At 36.9% G+C, this 16,010-nt stretch overlaps 1 pseudogene; it reads left to right on the plus strand.

Moving 5' to 3' along the window:
- Positions 1-9: 9 nt before the first annotated feature.
- LOC114302241 (putative potassium transporter 17) lies at positions 10-14,505 on the plus strand (annotated as a pseudogene).
- Positions 14,506-16,010: the final 1,505 nt, after the last annotated feature.

Raw genomic sequence — 16,010 nt, forward strand, 5'->3', positions numbered from 1 at the left:
AAATCTCTTATGTTGGATCAAGGAACTCTAAAACTTGCTTACAAGACATTAGGAGTTGTTTTTGGAGGGCTTGTGACTTCCCCACTGTATGTTTATCCTTCAATGCGACTGAAATCTCCAACTGAAGATGATTACTTGGATATCTACTGGATCATGTTTTGGACCCTCAGTCTAATTGGGGTCGTCAAGTATGCTTGCGTAGCTCTCATAGCCGATGATTAGGGTGAAGGTATAAAATAATTTAAATGATCCATTGTAGTTTTTATGTTTATGCTAATATCTAACGTTGTGGCGAGGATTCCCTTTTAGCTTCCAAAATTTGGCCTTCTATATGTTTTGCTTATATGTGACATTAACCATTTATCTTGCCTTTGTCGTGAATTTGACTCAATTCTTTCTTTGTCAATATAGTTTATCCTTTACTTTCAACTAGTCAGTAGTCTCTTTCATTTATAATTTTTTTTTTTAATTATTATTTGTTTGCCTTGTTTTAAGTATTATGTTGGCAACAATTCCAAAATTAAATTGTGGGAGGATAATTTGATGTAGTTCCTTTAACTACACTTTTTTTTTTTCATTTCTTTGTCATGATGATGAGAATTATTATTATTTCTTGTTATTACAACATGTTTTTCTTTTTACCATTTTTCAATTTGGTTGAATTTTTTTGTTTGGCCACTTGATCCAAGTGATTCTTTTCTTGGAAATACTTTCTCCTTCATCTTCTATGTGCTAACAAATCTTGTCCATTTCTACTAGACATAAGTGACCTGGAATTATGTTTGAGGCATGACCCGCAATTAGGCAAATGTGGGTAATATGCTTTAAAGATGCTTTTGAATGGGTTTTGTGGTAACTGTTGGGGTGATGCCAAGATTATTTGGAGATATGTTTTTTGGCTTTTCCACAAACCATATGGTATATGATAGAATGATAAGGTTGTGTTTCGTAACGTTTATGTTTTTGGTTTATGTTTACAAAAATTTTACAAACTGGTTTTTGTTTATTTTTAGAAAAACATAAACTACAAACGCGTTTGATTTGAACAAAATGTTTAAAAAATTTTAAAAACATAAACTAAAAAATATATTTGTTCAGGACTGAAATATTTATATTTATTTTTTATTATTTATGACAATGGGATCATACACATTATAATTGAGGAAAAAAAATTAATTGGAAAAAAATTGAAAAAAAAAATATTTGGAAAAAAAATTAATTTAAAAGAAAATTATTTGGAAAAAAAATAATTGAAAAAAAAATTTGTTAGTCAAATTTTAAATTTCTGTTTAAAAACCAACATAAACTCATTTTTTGAGTTTACGTTTTTTCCTCAAAACCACCTTCTACCACCACCACCCGCTCGTTACCACCCGCCACCGTCACCCACCCACCTACCCACCACCGCCACCACCACCGGCCATCCGCCGCCCACCCACCACCCGCCACCGTCACCCACCCACCCACCACTACCACCCACCCGTCACCACCAGCTAGCCACCACCCACCACCGCCAGCTACCCACCACCCACCGGCACCACTTTCCACCACCATCTTCCGCAGCCACTTGTCACCATTTGCCATTTCTCACTTTTTTTTATATTTTAAATTTTTTTTAAACATTTTGTTAATTACCAAATGCGTTTGTAGTTTATGTTTTTCTAAAAATAAACAAAAATTAATTTATAAAAATTTTATAAATATAAACTAAAAACGTAAACGTTACCAAACACACCCTTACTGTACGAAAAACTTGGTTTAAAAAACTACTCTTAGAAAAGAATGAAAATAATTTGCATGTTGCCAATGCCATTGCAAGATCAGAGGTAAAGAACTTCATATCTGAGTGTTTTTATTCTGCTTTAATTTTGACCACAGCTATAAGACAATAATTTTTTACGAGGCTTCAAAATTTATTATTCATGCAACAATTTTTTTGTTCCTTCCATGTATCGCTTTGGTTGATGAAGTATTCTTATTGGTTGTGAAGGCTTTCATATGTGCGAAGGAGGGTGGGGACCCTCTCTACATAGCAATTGTGTGGTGCTTTTCACAACATTCTCCTTATACTTCATTCTTGAGCCGCCCATATTCTCTTATTAGGAAATTTGTTACCCACATTCAATTGAGTGAATTTGTTACCCAATTAAACTCAGATTTAGATTCAACTTGTCCTTATGAAGTGAATTTGATATGTGGAAGCTTGTGGACTCAAAAGTTCTATTCCGAGGAAAAAATATGATCAATCAATCTTGCATGTTTTATTACCAAGTTGTTCTTCGACAATGGTTTTGAGATGATAATGAAAGTCTTATATGGTCGATATACTTATCAAAACAAAAAGCTTGTTTCCGCGATACATTTAATTCTTTTATCATGACTAAATTTAAAATTTTGCTTGCTCAATATGTTAAATTCTATTCTTGATTTGTACGAACTATTTTTCCATATGTCACTTGCATCCATATGCACCCGTTTTCCTGAATTCTCAAATTCTGGATAATGATTTATTGCAGGTGGAGCATTTACTTTATATTCATTACTTTGGAGGAATTTGGATATTGGAATTCTTTCTTCCAAACGTGTAGCTTTGAACTCAAGCTCTGAAAAGTGAAGTAGGCCGGGTATTTTTTTCGAAAAAAGTGTGGTCGCGATCGGTGATGGGATACTTACACCTGCAATCTCAGGTTTGCTACCATTTAATTTAACTATCCTAAACCTTTTTTTCTTTCTTTTTTTTTTTTTTTTTTTTTTTGCAGCAGTATATGTGTTTAATTGTTCATAACAATCTTCTATCTTTTATCAAAATTGTTCCAGTGTTATCAAGAATGGACAGCATAAGAGCACCTTTTCCTTCTGTCAGCAAATGTAAGTATTGACATGGAGTTCTGTAACTTTAGCTAGTTCCTAATATTTGATTGTCGTTAAAGTTCAATGACTATGACACCTTTTGAAGGTGTCATTTTCTTGAAATCAAAAGCCCTTTAACTTTGTGTATTTTTTTCAATTAAGCCTCTAATCTATTTTTTCATTCAAATAGGCCCTCTAACTTTCCAAATTGATTTAATTTAATCCTTATGTTACAGTCTGTCTACTTTTTGCAGTTAAGCATATCATATTGTTCCCTAACTAAATGGTACATTGGTAAAATCAACATTAAAACCCATTTTTCTAGTATCAAAACAAACAGATAAGTAAATCCAGTGTCGACCTTGGAAACATGTGTTGGTGAAGGACTGAACTATTTCTCTGTGAACTTAAGTTTTCTCCTTTGAAATACTTGATATAAGCACTTGACAACAGATATATTAGCTAAAAAGCATGAGAGATGGAAGAGATCATAGTAGCAACTGAAACTTCTTTTCATTTTTATGGAGTTCAGTTTGTTTATGGGCTCACAGATTTCTTGGTTTTCAATTTGCAGCCTTAGTTGAAGTCCTGTCTGCAGTAGTTCTTATTGTTCTGTTCCTGCTGCAGAAGTATGGTACCTCACGAGTGAGTTTCATTTTCTCTCCCATTATGGGCGCATGGACCGTCACTACTCCTCTTATAGGAATTTATAGCGTTATTCGTCATTACCTGAGCATATTCAAGGCAATATAACCGCACTACATCGTCAGTTTTTTTTTTTTTCTGAGAACTGGAAAGGAAGGCTGGCTATTGCTTGGTGGCACCGTCCTTTGCATCACTGGTGAGCCTCGTGTTTCTGGTCTATTAGATTGTGGTTATTAACGAATGACATTACATTGTGGTTATTAACGAATGACACTACTGTTCTTTCCACAAACTACTGTGGAATGCATACTCCTCTAGCCTATAACCTGAATAGCAGTGCTAAATGCTAGTGTTAAAATTTGAAAATAATGTTCGAAAGCCATGATTTAGGTACTTTATTGCAGAAAGATTGAGGAAGACGATCAATTTTTCCTTAGTGGTTTAGATATAATGAATTTACAAGTAACAAGAAAGAATTGGTGCTTAAAGTTTTCTATGTTTTGGTTTGTATATGTACTTATGAAGGTCTTTACTAGGTTTGTTAATTGGATTTGAATCGAATTTGGCATATTTCGAATCCGTCCCAATTATAAAAATCTTAACCTGAACCCGTGCTGATTATGACAAATCCAATAAGAGATCACCTGAATCTGATTTATCTGGGAATTCTAATTCAAAAATTCAAGCTGACCCAATTTATTGTAGTACTCATTTTTTTTTTTTTTTTCCCGTTTGAATATCATTTTCTTGATTTCTTGGTTGCCTTGCCCCCTTTTTTTTTTTTGTGAAGGTTAGGTTCAATTGCTTAGTTGATCATGGTGGAAGAATCTATTGGTTAGGCAAGTACAGTGTTCTAGACACGCTTGATTCATTAATGTGAAATTTCACTTTTTTTAGGTTCAGAAGCATTGTTTGCTGATCTTGGTCATTTCAATCGGAAATCTGTTCAGGTATTGTTTTTGATAAGGATCCTTCATCATCTGTAGATACAGCAGTTATATAATAGCTAGATATATTCTGTTGTAGACTAGCATTCTATATAACAAGATACAATTACATAGTTACATAGTTAGGATTAGTTAGATAGAATTAGTTAGGTGGTTACCATGTGTATATATACTTGTAGAGTGATGGAATGAAATGTATGAAAAAAAATATCTTCAGACTTTCTTCATGGTATCAGAGCCGTTAAGCTCTAGCTAGCACTCTGCAATGGCTTCTTCTTCATCTATTCCTCCCAATCTCACTATGCTGATTTCAAATCTCGATTCTCTCATTACTGTCAAACTTGATAGCACAAACTTTCTCATCTGGAAAAACCAGATGCAGAACATTCTTCGCACAACCGATCTTCTCAAATTTGTTGATGGATCATATCGTTGTCTACTAGATTCAACTCGGAATTCTTCAGTTAATGAAATTTGTAATCTTGAAGCAGTACAATGGAGAGTGATTGATTCACATCTCTTGAGTTGTCTCACTGCTACGCTTTCTCTGGCAATATTTACCACTATTCTTCATCTTCACACCAGTTCTGAGGTATGGATGTTGCTTGAAAAACATTTCACCTCTTTGTCTCGATCTCACATTCATCAGCTGAATATTGTGTTGATTACTTTGAATGGATTGCTTGCTGAATATGATTCTCTTAAAACAGTTATCCGAGCTCGATCGGAGTGTATTAGAATGGAAGAACTTTCTTCTCTCCTCTGTTCCGAGGCTATTCATATTGAAGGTCAGATCAACCATCCCTCTAATCTGACTGTTGCTGACGCAACCATGAAGGATGATAATTCCCCTAAAGGTTTTACTTTGTATCATCATAATCGTGGTTCCCCTCGGGGTGATTCAAGAGGTACATATCGGGGAAATCGATTCGGTTCTAATCGAACTGTTTCCCGACATAAAGCCAGACTTGTCGCTAAGGGCTTCCTTTAGCAACAGGGCATTGATTTTCACGATACATTCAGTCTTGTGGCCAAGGAACCCACAATTTGGATCATGTTATGTTTGGCTTTACATCATAATTGGCCCCTCAAACAACTGGATATTAGTAATGCCTTTTTGCATGGTCATCTTGAGGAGGAAGTTTACATGGATCAACCACCTGGGTTTGTTGATCCCTCTAAGCGTACTACGGTCTGTAAACTACATAAGGCTCTCTATGGCTTAAAGCAAGCACCAAGATCATGGTTCTCTACATTTTCTGGATTTCTTCTTTCTCAAGGTTTCCTTCAAAGCAAATGTGACTCCTCTTTATTTGTTCGCAAGACCACTTCTTCTATCACTTATCTCCTCATCTATGTTGATGACATTCTCCTTACTGGCACTAATGAAGAATTTATTCAAGCTCTTCTCACCCACATGCACAAGGCATTTTCCATTAAGGAACTGGGCCACATCTCCTATTTTCTTGGCACCTCGGTTCAGTCTTCTCCTCATGGCTATTTTCTTTCCCAATCAAAATATGCTACTGATATTCTTGCGAAGGCTGGAATGAAGGATTGTAAACCTTGTGCTACTCCTGTCTCTCTCAAACCCCCTCTTCTTCTCCATGCTTCTCTTCCATTCTCCCAACCTTTTCTCTATCGTAGTATTGTTGGCGCTCTTCAGTATCTTACCATTACAAGGCCTAAACTCTCCTATGCTGTTAACTCTGCTTGCCAGTACATGCACTCTCCTACCAATGGACATTTTGCTGCTGTCAAACGCATTCTACGATATGGTCAGGGCACTTTGTCTCACGGTTTGCACTTTCAGCCCAGTAATTTTCATCTTCAGGCTTATAGTGATTCAAACTGAGCTGGAGATCCATCTGATCGTAAATCTACTTCTGGGTATTGTGTTTATTTGGGTGCCAATCTCCTCCCATGGTCTTCTAAGAAACAATCCACAGTATCATGCAGGTCCACCGAAGCTGAGTATTGCTCTTTAGCTCATGCCACTGCTGAATTAACTTGGTTGCAAATGTTGCTTGCTGAATTTGCTATACCTCAACCTTCTCTTCCTGTGCTATGGTGTGATAACTTTTCTTCTCTTTCCTTGGCTGCCAATCCCGTCTTCCATAGCCGTTCTAAACACATCGAAGTAGACTGTCATTTTGTTCACGAGAAGGTTGCCGCTCGCCGATTGTTGCTCAAGTATGTTCCAACCTCGGCTCAACTTGTTGATGTCTTCACTAAACCACTATCCTCTGCTCGATTTGCCTTTCTCACATCCAAGCCAAGGGTTTCTTCTCCACCCCTTATCTTGCGGGGGAATGATAAGGATCCTTCATCATCTGCAGATACGGCAGTTGTATAATAGCTAGATATATTCTGTTGTAGACTAGCATTCTATATAACAAGATACAGTTACATAGTTACACAGTTACATAGTTAGGATTAGTTAGATAGAATTAGTTAGGTGGTTACCATGTGTATATATACTTGTAGAGTGATGGAATGAAATGTATGAAAAAAAATATCTTCAGACTTTCTTCAATATTTAGCTCCCAATCTCGTGAATTTCCATTTCTCTGATATTATGCAGCGGTTTTCTAACACATTCTCTCCTAGCAACAAGCCTTTTTATTTACTATATACCCATCGTTGGTTCTGACATATGCGGGACAAACATCATACCTGATCAAAAACCCAAATGATCATGATGACGGGTTCTACAAGTTTATACCAAAAACAATTTACTAGCCTATGTTCATCGTAGCCACGTTGGCAGCAATTGTTACGAGTCAGTCCTTGATATCGGCCACCTTTTCCATCATCAAGCAATCAGTCACACTGGATTATTTCCCTCAAGTCAAGGTGGTGCACACATCGTCCAAGAAAGAAGGCGAGGTTTACTACCCGGAAATCAATAACATCCTCATGATACTTCGTATTGCTGCCATTCTCATTTTCGGTGATGGAAAGGATATTGGAAATGCTTTTGGTATGATAAACTAATTAACCTCGAATCTTTATTTATGTTTTAATCAAACATCTGAAAATTTACTTTCTAGTTTATCATAATGTTTTTCAAAAATAGTTCACCAAATGCGTTTTTCAAAAAAAATTAAAAAACTTAAAAAAAACACAATCAAACACGTCTACTATCATTCGTTCTATTGTGTTATGCAGCTTCTCTTTTCCTATTTATAAGTCATTTGACTTTCTTATTCTGTAATTTAATGCATCTACTAATCGTCAAGACATTGTTTACAGGTGTTGTTGTTAGCCTTGTTATGATCATCACCACAATACTATTGACATTAGTCATGATCATGATTTGGGGAACTCCACCGGTGTCGGTTGCTCTTTGCTTCATCGTATATTTTGTAATGGAAGGCATTTACGTCAGTGCGGTTTCCACAAAAATCCCACAAGGTGGATGGATTCCATTTGCCATTTCTTTCATCCTTGCTTTCGTCTTGTTCGATTGGTTCCATGGAAGTCACAGAAAGATCTAGTATGAGCTATCCCTCAAGATAGACAGAGACCGACTGAGAATGCTATTATGCGATCCCAAAGCCCAAAGAGTTCCCGGAGTTTGCTTCTTCTACACCAGCATTCAAGACGGTTTGACCCCAATGCTCGGGCATTACATAAAGAACATGAAATCTCTTCACAAGGTTACTATTTTCATGACCTTTCTATACTTGTTGGTTCACATAGTTGCGCCACACGAAAGAATTGTTGTCAGCAAACTAGGCCTCAAAGGGTTATACAGATGTGTGGTTCAATATGGTTATGTTGATTCTCTTGATCTTGAAGGAGACGATTTTTTGAGTCAACTTATTGATAGATTGCGGGCACATATACAGAACGGCTCTAACTATGCAACGTTAGTTACTTCTGAGCTTGAGGAAGAGATGTCTAATATGGAAGCGGCAAAGCTCACTAGCGCGGTTCACGTTCGGGGAAAGACAAGGTTTTATGTAAGTAAAAATTGTGGTGGGTTTGATGGGTATATGCTTGCATTCTATAAAGTTCTGCATAGGAATTGTAGGTCAGCATTTCCTGTTATAGGGGTGTCGCTATTACAGCCTGTTGAGGTTGAAATGCTCTATGAGGTTTGAGAGAGAGAGAGAGAGAGGAGTTTAAAAGCCAAGGTAATGTTTAAGTTTCAGGTAGTGAAAATTAGAATGCATTGTGGTTTGATAGAGAGATTAGTATAAAAGCCAAAGTAAAGTTAAGGTTTAGGTAGTGGCAATTAAAATGTAATGTGGTTGTAATTTATATATGTATTTTGGATTTTGAGTGGAGAGATAAAATGTATCATAAAAGAATATATAAATGTGACAAGAAATAGTGGATTGTGGTTCACAAGAAAATGATCTATTTATAACTACGAGAAACTATTTCTCAATTTATGATTTTTTTTATTTGGTATAATTTGTGTACTGGCCGATGTCATAGGATTTCGTATTAACTGTTTGTATATTTATTTGATAAGAATTTAATTTCTAGACAAAAAAAAATTAAATAAATTTGTTGGCTCAGGAAAGAAAATTGAAAAAAAGAGAGATAAAAAAAGGATAAATTACTTTATCTCGTTGTGGTTTGGTTTATATGCAGATTACTCATTTGAAAAAAAAGAAAAAAAAAAGGTAAATTACACTGTCCTTTTTATGTTTGATCACTTTCTCACTTTGGCTTTTAATTTATTTTTTCTTACTTTAACCCTTCAAATTTTAAGCTTTTTCTAATTTACTTCTAAATTTAATTTATGTTCAAAATTAGACAAAAAATATCACGACAATTGTCCCAAAATATAAAAATTATATTATGATATTGAGATTTGAATTGTGTCAGAAATGTGAGCTATTTATAATGAAATATTTTTATACCACGTGACCACCAATTTATCATGTTTTGTTTAGCTTTTAACAGAAGTTAGTTTAGGAGTAAATTAGAAAAAAAAAAAACACTTTAAGAGCCGAAGTGAGAAAGTGATCAAAAATAAAGAGGACAAAGTATAATTTATCTTGAAAATAACCACATAACCCTCACAAAGTTTTGTTAGAGTAATTCTGTTTACACACCACTAATAATCTCAGTGCACACTATTACTTAGTACACATAAATAACAATTTTTAGAGTTTGAAAATATTTTAATTTATACCTTAACTTAACATTACTAGTCATAAGATAACGCACCACTTATGCATTTGAATACACACCACAACCCACACCCAAATATCTATATCTTCAGAACACCATATATCTCTATCTTCGGCGTTGAAGATCTCCAACGCCAGCAGAGAGTTTTGTTCGGCTGGTGCATTCTCATTGTTTCACGTCTTCACTGTCGCTGTCATTTCGCCGTTCGCTTGCCAGTGTACTATCGTCATTTCAGATTTCTATTTTTGCCATCGTCTCGCCGTTATTTCGATGGTGCATTGTCAATATTGAAAATTTATCATTCCCACCGTCAATTCACACCTTTTATTCTCACATTGGTATGTTTTTCCTATCTTCTTTTGATTTGGTTATCGATTGAACTTACATAACAATTTCGATTTCGAGTTTAACTCAACTTTGATTATCTGAACATGATATCATCGTACAAAAAAATTAAATTGAACAAATTGAATATATTCAAAATATTTATGTTGAACAAAATAAATACATTTATAGTTTATATGTTGAATAATTTTAACTCGTTCAGACTTATTATGTTGAATAAATATTATATTTATTTATTTATTGTTTGTAAATGTTGAATACATTTACTTTTTGTTAAAAAAAGAAAAGAAAAGAAAATATACTTAAAAAAAATTAAATTATTAAAGTGAAAAATTGAGAAATGATATTCTTAAGGAATTAAAATGTTAAATTTTTTTATGTATGAACATTTATAATTTGGTCAACCTTAATAATTTGAACAAAATTGTTTTGTTCGAATAAAAATAATCGAACATTCGAATGAAAATAATCGAACATTGTGTAAAATTCAGTTCTAGTTATCCGAACATGTGAGAAAGTCACCTTTCCAACCATTATATGAATGAGATAAACAAAAAACAAAAAAACTATATTAATTTGACATTTTCATTGTTGTATTTTTTAAAATCAACAATCTCGGTGTCATCCATTGTATGCAAATTTTCAAAACCAATTGATTTCAATTTTATTAAACCCTAAATCTTCAAAATCATTTTTTTTTATGTCCTTAAACCCTAAATCTTCAAAACTAATTTATTTTAGACGTTTTATTTTGGATGTTTATATATTTAGAGGTGATGATAGTGTGTGAAGAGTATTTTTTGTTTTTATATATGAAATCTTCGAATGGGTAGAATATACCTCCATATTATCCTTAATGATCTTTTCATTTGAGGATATTAGTAAAATTTAAATTTAATCTGTTAGTGGTATATACTGAGATGATTACTAGTGTGTAAATCAAATTTCCCTTTTTGTTAATAGAACATATAAATTGACCTTTATATCCTCTTTTTCCTCTCTTTCCAATTATTCCTACATATATATGTGTACATATATATATATATACACATATTCTCTCATTCCCATGTAAACCAAACTCTCAAGCATTGATCACACCATATTCCTCTCTCTTTCTTCCACTCTCTTAAATTTAATCGGTTGGTTGTCCCATAGTGAATGTTCTTAATCAAGTATATGGATAGCAAACTTATATGTAAACTAAGTCATATATATGTAGACACCCCATTTTTGACGGCCCTACAAGACTTGGATATTCTTTTAGGTACATCCGATGACGAGTCTGATTGCTCATCGAGTGCTTAAAGCCCTCAACGGAACACCACAGGTTTGAGCCTTTCAAACCCCTGCATCCATTTTGTCTCCTTTTTGGACCATGTCTTGGTCTTTCCCTCCTGCAGTCTCTGGTGGCCTACCAACCATCTGTGAAGGCTGCCAGCCAGAGCTTCCAGTCTGTTGGCCATTGATGTGCCTTGTCGGCCATCAATGATGCCTTGTTGGCCATTAGGGATGGCCGGCCGGCCACCAGTGTTTGTTGTAGATATTTTGTGCCAACTGTGCCAGCTGGTTACACAGATGCATGCATCTGTCCACACGTGGAGGGTTGGATCTCCTTATATAGAATTCATGTTTTCTATATATAGGGAGTCCCTCTCTCATGTTTTGAGGTTAGAAGATTTCAAACTCAAAATTTTCTCTCTCTCTCTCTCTCTTTTGTAATTCTCTATACTTTTGCCTACTTACACTACACTCCTGCCTTGACTTCCTTGACAAAACTTGATCACCTTTGAGCTGCGGTTCTTTGAGGCCCTCTTGAAGCTCTACAAGTTGGTTTTGACTTGGATTGTTGCCTTGAATCACTCTTCTCTTCAAGAGGTATAATATTTGTTTTATTAGCTTAATTAGCTTAGCCCTAATTAGTTGCTTGTTAGTTTTTCTTTACTCATTCGGACTCTCCTTTGTGAGGGCAAAGTGTAATAATGTGTATGTCTTCCAGCCCCATGCCTTTCTTCCTTTTATTTAATCGCTTTTGATGGTTAGATTAGGGACATGTTTCAATTAGCATACCTTATTCTTGCAGACATTCATCTTGTCTCGCATGCACCGAGGCTCGGCGCATCATTCAAGCTGCATTATCATTTCAATACCTTCTTTGAATACGTGTTAATCGCATGTTATCAAATCGAATCATATGCCATATTAGTAGCCCAGCCTATTAATTGCATTATTTGCATGCGTTGCATTAGTCATTTGGTATAGTTAGGAATCATGCATATTTTTCTAACTTTGTCTTCCTTTGGCTCAGAGTACTAGGTGAGTTTTTAATACTTTAGCATACTTGCATGAATGTGAATGTTGCCATGTCTGGCATGCTCACCATGAGGCTAAATGCTTATTTGATAAACTGCTTGAATGCTTGTAGATGAAGGCTTATTGCTTGAATTGGAACAATTCAACAAATGTGCGTTTTAAGCCCACTATGTCTAGTGACAAATCAGTCTTAAGCCCACTTTGTTGAGTCGCAAATCCGCAAACTTTAGGCCCACTTGAGGTGGCAAATTCAAACCATTTTCCAAAACAAACATGAAGTTGAATTGTCCCAAATTGAGCAAACTAGTCTATACTTGATTGTGCGCATCACATAGTAATGCTAGTTTGATAATCAGAACAATAGCACATAATGTTTATAAAAAAATCATATCATGATTAGTAGAGGCTAATTTTTGATCGAGCGAGCGTGGGTGCTCAATTCATAACCTTTTCCTCTCGTACCCAAGTTCTCGAGCCGAGGAAACTTTAGTGATGACGGGCACGTGGCCTTTGGCACGAGTCATGGGTTTCCTAAATTTCCTGAAAAATAAAATATTTAGGTGGCAACTCTGTATCTGGAAAAGTAGTCCAATTTTGGCACTTTTGATTCAAAATCAATTTTCCAAAATGATTTGACGAATTTTGACTCTTTGGTGTTTATCAGTTTTACATTGTACTTGTGGGATTAGATTCAGAACTATAGGAGTATGAACTGTAGGGCTTCTTTTTGAGTTTCCAAAAGGGGGCGCAAAAAAGCCGAGCCACAGTTTCTGGCGACTCTGCTAGGGATTTAGAAAACTTGACTTGAACTCATGATATGACTCTTTTATCTACACTTATGTATTTCTTTCCATTTGCATTTGCATTGGTGTACCTAAGTCACTATGTTTGCCATCTGCTATTCCTAAATGGTTTGTCGGAGGCTTGCTTGGAAAAGCTTGCCAAAAGGCTGACCGGTTGTGGGCTTTACCACAATGGGAACACAACCCTTGGATCTGAACTATCGCTATACCATTTGATCTTCCTTTCACTTCTCAGTGTTAGGTGTGAGAGTTATATTAGGTAGTTTTGCTGAGGTACCCTTTTTTTTTTTACCAGTCGGCCTAGTTGCATATCGAAAGCCATAGAGACTGTTCCAAACTAGGACAGGTTGCTTACCCAAATGTAGGATTGTGTGAAACCACTTTGCTTGAATAGCTAACCCTAGTTCCTGACGAAACTATGACAAGGTAACCCTACCCCATCATAGGGGTGTTTTGGCTCTCACTTAACTATTATATGCTTTTAGAGTGAAACTCTACAGGAATGTATGTATCAGTTGCAAGTTTGAGTATCAGTTTTGGGGGTAGGAATCAGTGTTGAGTACAGTTCTATAGCTTATGATTGTAACTGCGTGTTGTTAATATCTAAACCGAGGTGCTGTGCGATTTCTGATTTTTGCTTTCTTTTTTTTTATTTCTTTTTGCAAGGTAGTTTTTTACAATTTCTTTAGACGATTCTATTACCCCCTAATCATTTTTGGACCCGTGTAAGGCGACTTTACAGATCTAGGGATCTTGTCAGGGGACAGCCAGTGTTGGTTTCACTCCCACCGGTTACGAGACGGAGGAGGGTTAGGCATAATTCACTAGTCCAGCAGTTACCTTTTACTTCACCTGTGCCTAGTCAGGCTCAATCTTCTACTTCCACTCCAGTGAGAGATTACTCACCAGTTCTGATGGCTCAATGTCCCCCAGTTGGCATGGAAAACATGCTTCGTCAGCTCCAGCAGACCATTGAAACTATGTAGCTAGATGCTACCCTCCAAGCTAAGGTCACAGCCCACCAAGTGGAAGTGATAAAGGGGCTGCAACAACAACAACCACAATCAGCGATAGCCTCGGCATCCCATGCATCTCTAGCGAACATTCTAGCACCCGGAGTCACTGTCAATGTCCAAGAGAATCTGGGCATTCTGGTAGATCCGATCCCACCTCAGACCTCCATGACGCCAGTGTACCAAATGAAGGCACCATTGGAATTCGAGGTTGACCCCACTGCACTGAAGGTCAACAAGCTAGAAAATCTCTTTAAGCGGGCACATGGTGTGAATTCAATCCCTGACATTGTGGATGGATACCCAAACTCTGCAGTAACTCTATCGGACAGATTCAAGATGCTGCACATAGACTGGTTTGATGGCTCTGAGGATCCTATGGTCCATCTGCAGTTATTTTATGATACCCTACGACCAACGGGTCTCACTAGACTTTAGAAGCTATCACTTTTTGGCCGGACCCTATCGGGTATAGCAGCCATCTAGTATGCCAAGCTAAAAGACTCTATGAAACGAAGTTTGGAGGAAATGGCCAAGGCCTTCATCGCGTAATACTCCTACAATACCCAAATCGAGGTCAAAACCCGTGATCTTGAAGCAACCCACCACAAGCCAAAGGAGGGCTTCTTGGGCTTTGTGACCCGATAGAGGGCTAAGGCCTCTATGATGACTATTAGGCCGTCTAAATGGACCAAATCAGAATGGTGGTCCATAACCTACAAGGGAGATTATTGCAGAAAATGATAGTCTTGCCATTATTTACATTCGCTGAGCTCCATGATATAAGGGTAGAGATTGAAGATGTGATGAAACAGGGGTTAATCGTTGATGAGAAGGAATAGCCCAAAAGGCCCTTTACACACAGCTCCAATACAACCACGAGTGGTAGCACCTCTTCACAACCTTCGGATGTGAGTATGGTTACCACTATACCCAAAATTGCCAACCCTTTCGCCAATTCATCCAACACAACTTCACAAACCTCAACTAGCTAGCCTTGATCTCAACGGATCTTTACCCCACTCTACATGCCTTTATCGAAAGCCCTAGGGGCCCTAATAAAAAAGGGGCATCTTAAGCCACTAGAGCCTCGCCCTCTGCCCGATCCTCTCTCCCCGAAACACAACCTGGCCAAATATTGTGTTTTTCACCAGCAGCACAGTCATGACACGGATCAATGTTATAGGTTGCGTCATGAGATTCAAGATCTCATTGACAATAAGGTGATAGCGTCTCCCCAAAAACCCAACGTCACTACAAATCCTTTCCAACCACATAATCAACTCCCTCTACCCCGGCATATAAACCTCATCCACACACTGGCCGTCCCTTATGACCCTAGTATATACATCACCCCTTCCCACCTACCTAAACTGGCATTGTTCATCCCTGAGAGCACAGACTTATGCATGATGAACGCTTCTACACTTCAAACTGAACCATGGTGGTGACAATGGTAGATAAAGGGAGGTTGACCTTGGTGGAAAATATCAGCCCATTGACTGAGGGCTCTAAGGACTTATCTGAAGGGGTGCATAACCCGTATTGCTATATTGTGCCAATCAATCAAGCTAAGTTGAAAGTGGTGTTGCCAGCTGAGATGGAGGTCAGTGTAGTTTGAGAGGATGGCTCAAGTTAGGGATTAGATGATCTGGACGACCTAGAGGAGAACATAGACAATTTGTAGTTCTTCGAGGAGCAAGATCAAAGGGACGTGCATATTGATTGGTTTGATTTGAATGGGTCGACAAACGATTCTAGGTGGTTAAGTGATGAACTTGATATAGATGAGGGAACTGAATTGAAGTTGGAGGAACAGGAAGCGAGAACCGCTGCAATGGTCGGAATGGCCGATGGAAAGGGTAAACTTCCAGAGAACACTGGTATAGAGCAATTGGCTCAAGAGCTGAGCACTGTTAGCACTGTACATACGGAGCAAGAAG

Source organism: Camellia sinensis, chromosome 11 (genome assembly GCF_055761805.1).
Source record: "Camellia sinensis isolate YWXY chromosome 11, ASM5576180v1, whole genome shotgun sequence".
In the NCBI taxonomy this organism is placed as follows: domain Eukaryota; kingdom Viridiplantae; phylum Streptophyta; class Magnoliopsida; order Ericales; family Theaceae; genus Camellia; species Camellia sinensis.